We start from the raw sequence: 5,328 nt of genomic DNA on the forward strand, positions 1-5,328 counted from the left end.
TACGAGCATAGGCACGACAATGGCCGCCGCCGATGCAGACTTCGTTCACCAAACCCTCAAAAGGAACGTAGACCTCTTCGCCTGGACAACGGCCGATGTACCAGGCGTCCATCCGGACATCATCACCCATCGCCTCTCGGTATATAAAGAAGCCCGCCCGGTTGCACAAAAGAAGATGAACCATGGAGAGGACAAGCGGCTTGCCGCCAGAAGTGAGGCCGAGAAGCTCTTAAAAGTCGGCTTCATAGCCGAGGCACGATACTCCACTTGGCTGGCCAATGTCGTAATGGTTAAAAAGTCAAGCGGCAAATGGCGGATGTGCGTAGACTATAAGGACCTCAACAAGGCGTGCCCTAAGGACTCATATCCCCTTCCCAATATCGACCGGCTCGTAGACGGAGCGGCCGGCCACAAAATATTGAGCTTTTTAAACGCCTACTCCGGCTACAACCAAATCAGCATGCACCATAGCGATAGAGGTAAAACGGCTTTCACGACGGACGGTGCAAACTACTTCTACAAGGTAATGCCATTCGGCCTAAAGAACGCCGGGGCTACCTACCAGAGGCTCATGGACAAGATTTTTAAAGGGATGATCGGCCGAAGCGTAGAGGTATACGTGGACGACATCGTGGTGAAGTCCGACTCGTGCGGCCAACACATCAAAGACCTACAAGAAGTCTTCGACGCCTTAAGGAGGGTCAACATGCGCCTTAACCCCGAGAAGTGTGCGTTCGGCGTTGAAGGTGGCAAGTTCCTCGGCTTTATGCTGACCCAGAGAGGGATCGAGGCGAACCCCGACAAGTGCAAGGCCATAACGGAAATGAGAAGCCTGAAAAACTTGAAAGAAATTCAACAGCTGCTCGGTCGACTGACAGCACTTTCCAGATTCGTACCCCGTCTCGCCGAAAGGATCAGGCCGATAGCCACAATGCTCCGCAAAACTTCGAAATTCAGCTGGAACGAGGAGTGCGAACAAATCTTCGGTCAGCTCAAAGAATTCCTGTCCTCGTCGGCCGTCATCCAGAAGCCCCGCCTGGACCTACCTATAGTAGTCTACCTAGCGGTATCAGAGGAAGCGGTCAGCGCCGCCCTCGTCCAAGAAGTGGACCGCGAAGAACACCCGGTGTACTTTGTCAGCCGGACGCTCCATGCAGCCGAGACCAGGTATCAAATGATAGAGAAGGTGGCACTGGCCCTGGTGCTGACAGCAAGGAGAATGCGCCCATACTTCCAGAACCACGAAATCAGGGTAAGAACCAACTATCCCATATACAAAATTTTGTCTAAACCCGACCTTGCAGGACGCATGATAGGGTGGTCGGTCGAGCTTTCAGAGTTCGACATCAAGTACGAACCGAGGGGTGCCATTAAATCCCAATGCCTGGCGGATTTCGCAGCCGAGCTCCCCAGGGGTCAAATGGGTCCTCTACGTGGACGGCTCCTCCAACAAAACGGCTTGCGGAGCCGGGGTCGTCCTCGAGGGGCCTGGGGACTTGCTGATTGAGCAAGCCCTCCAGTTCTCCTTCAAAGCAACGAACAACCAAGCGGAATACGAGGCCGTACTGGCCGGCCTCAACTTAGCAAATGACCTAGGCGCGCGGGAGGTCGCATGCAAGAGCGACTCCCAGTTGGTCGTCGGCCAAATCAAGGGAGAATTCGAAGTCAAGGAGCCCCTCCTCCAACGATATTACCACACCGTCCGTAACGTCATGACCAAATTCGACACGGTGGCGGTCCAGCACATACCACGGGAGGAAAACGAGCGTGCCGATGCACTCTCACGCCTAGCATCTTCGAAAAAACAAAGCCACCACCGATCGGTCGTCTAGGTGCGGCTAGCATAGCCGAGTGTACTCACCGAGATCCACACATGGATGACCCCGATCACTCAGTACTTGGAGCACGGGACATGCCAACCGGGGGAAGAGAAGAACATCAGATGGCAGTGCGCCCGGTACACCATGATCGGTCAAGACCTGTACCGAAGGGGGTACTCAACGCCACTCCTAAAGTGCCTCACCAAGGAACAATCCCAATACGTACTACAAGAAATCCACGAAGGGGCGTGCGGGAGCCACTCCGGAGCCCGAACGATGGCGGCCAAGATAATCCGCGCAGGGTACTACTGGCCGACCGTCCATGGAGATAGCGCTAACTACGTCAAGAAATGCCAAAAATGCCAAGAGTTTGGCCCCTTCCACCAAAAACCAGAAGAACTGCACAGCATGACATCACCCTGGCCATTTGCCATGTGGGGAATGGACATCATCGGTCCATTCTCACCAGGCAAAGGTCAGACGAAGCATCTGCTGGTCGCGGTAGATTACTTCACCAAGTGGATCGAGGCCGAACCACTAGCCACAATCACCGCCCGAAACGTCCAAAACTTCATGTGGAAAAACATAGTGTGCCGGTTCGGCATACCACACTCGATAGTCTCCGACAACGGCCGGCAATTCATTGATCAAGGCCTCGTGACTTTCTACAGCGACCTCGGCATCAAATCCCTCACAAGCTCCGTTGAGCACCCACAGACGAACGGACAAGCTGAAGCGGCCAACAAGGTTTTGTTGAACGAACTAAGGAAGAGGCTCGGCACTTGCAATGGAAGATGGACGAAGGAGCTGCCCGAGGTCTTATGGGCATACCGCTGCACCCCACAATCCACCACACAAGAAACCCCTTACAGCCTCACGTACGGCACCGAGGCCATGATACCAGTAGAAGTCGGGGAGCCATCCATCCGACGCCAACTCTTCGACTTATCCCTCAACAAGGAAAGTCTGGCGGTCGGCCTCGATCTCTTGAACGAGCTCCGGGATAAAAGCAAGATACGCGAAGCGGCATGCAAGCTCCGAGCGGCAAGGAGATACAACTCAAAGGTCCAGCCCAAAAGCTTTCAACAAGGTGACCTCATCTAGAGAATGCGCAGCAACGCTAGGAAGTCGGACGACAAGTTCTCATCAAATTGGGAGGGACCATTCCGAATCCGAGAAGTGGGAGAAGGGGGAGCTTATCATTTGGAACACCTATCGGGAAAAATTGTACCTAGGACGTGGAATGCCACGCACCTAAAGTTTTGTTTCAGCTAAACATGAATAAAATATACGCACTGTTTCCTCGCCCGGCCTATCCATCGGTCGGAGAGGTTTTAACGAGGCGTTTCGTACATAAGTGTATACAACGAACGACACAAACGATTTCGGCCAGGATGTAGCCTCAACCGGCATACCCTCCCGAACCCGTACCCACTTTGGCCAGGATGTAGCCTTAATCGGCATACCCTCCCGAACCCGTACCCACTTTGGCCAGGATGTAGCCTTAATCGGCATACCCTCCCGAACCCGTACCCACTTCGGCCAGGATGTAGCCTTAATCGGCATACCCTCCCGAACCCACTCCGGCCGGGATGTAGCCTTAATCGGCATACCCTCCCGAACCCACTCGGCCAGGATGTAGCCTTAACCGGCATACCCCCCCCCCCCCCCGAGGCATACACAACGATGGCAAAAGTCCGCCTAAAATAAACGCCTAAATCGAATTCGCTAAAGGACGGCCGACTTATCGAAGTCCGTTACAATCACTTGGTTGATTTTACTTATCACAAGTTACTCAATTGATTTCATCTACCGACCGGTCGCTCAGTTCTTTTTACTTTGATAATTTTACCACGATTTAAGTTTAACTATTCCAGCCCATTCCGCTCGTAAAGGCCCGATCGTCTAGAAAATGCAGAAACAATTGAAGAAAGACACTTATATTAATTGAAAATAGGTGGGGGCCACACCCCGGCCCCAGGGGTCCAAAACTAAAAGCTGATCGCCTAGTCTACAATATTCAGAACGGCATCGGCGGGATCAGCTTCCACAGCGAGCGGCTGGTCGGCCTCCACAGGGACCAAACGGCCGTCGACGACCTCCATGTCTTGGTCAAATTGACCGGAAGGAGGAGGACCGCCATAGAGCACCGCGGCCTGGCGGACGGCCAGGTCGAAGCTCTGGTTGATCAGAACCATGGTATCTTCCATGGTCTTCAAAACCTCGGTCGTCCATCCCAGTACAATACCCTTTTCCAAAAGTATCATCACCTGAAATGCCGCCCGAAGCATGGATTTCATATCAATAATATTGTATTTTGAATCCTAGATAGAAGAACTCCCATAAGAGGAATTAGTTTCCAATATTGATTACAGATTGTACCCTTGATTTAGATGGACACCGATTGTAATCCAGATGCTGACCTCTACTATTATAAAGTTTGTACTTAGTCAGAATTTGGCCTCTACTATTACCCTTCCTTTTGCCAAGCCTTGAATCCATTTCTGTAAATTTCTCAATAATCTCTTGTGTCAAAACTATACACCTTCTCATTAATACCATATTTCCTGTAGCGAACTCAAAACACTTTTCTCTCCTAGGCACTTGAAATAGTGATATACATCATTTTGCGTCATCCTTTTATGAAAAGATTGACATTCTTTAACTAAATCTGCAAAAGATCATTACAAGAAAATCATTAAACAATATTACATATAAATTACAAGCTAATTAGGTAGGTATCCATAAATCATGAATTCTATCATTATTAAATTAGTTTCATATAATTGTGTACAATATCGTACAATATTATATACAATAGTTGTGTATAATTTGATAATTATTATTTCCTTAATACTCCCCTCAAGTTGGTAGGTAAAGATCAAGAACCCCAAGTTGTGTCGTAGCGTCAAAATCTGTTTCTTGCCCAGTGTCTTCGTAAACATATATGCTCGCTATTCCTTTAGGGAGCTTATTATATTTATACTCTTTTCCAAAAGTATCATCAACTGAAATGTTGTACGGGCCATTGATTTCATATTTGTAGTATTGTATTTGAGTCCTAAATGAAAGAACTGCCATGATCGGAGTTGGTTTCCAATTTTGATTACAGATTGTACGTTTGATTTAAATTGCCACCAGTTGTAATCCAGAGACTGACCTCTGTTATTAATAAATTTGACAACTTATAATAGTCAGAATTTGACGTACTTCCCTTTGCTCAAGCCTTGAATCCATTTATGAAAATTTCTCTATAATCTTCTGTGTCAAAACGATACACCTTCTCATTGATACCATATCTCCTGTAACGAACTCTAAACACTTTTCCCTCCTCTTCGTTGTTATCTTTGATTTTTTTTCCACAATTTTTTCTCTTTTTTCAAATTTTTATAACTCATAGGCACTTGAAGTTGTGATATCCATCCTTTTGCTTAATCCTTTTATGAAAAGATTGACATTTTTTACTAATCCTGCAAAAGATCATTACAAAAAAAATTATTAAAAAATA

The sequence above is a fragment of the Phaseolus vulgaris genome, chromosome 8 (genome assembly GCF_000499845.2).
Source record: "Phaseolus vulgaris cultivar G19833 chromosome 8, P. vulgaris v2.0, whole genome shotgun sequence".
NCBI classification, from domain to species: Eukaryota; Viridiplantae; Streptophyta; class Magnoliopsida; order Fabales; family Fabaceae; genus Phaseolus; species Phaseolus vulgaris.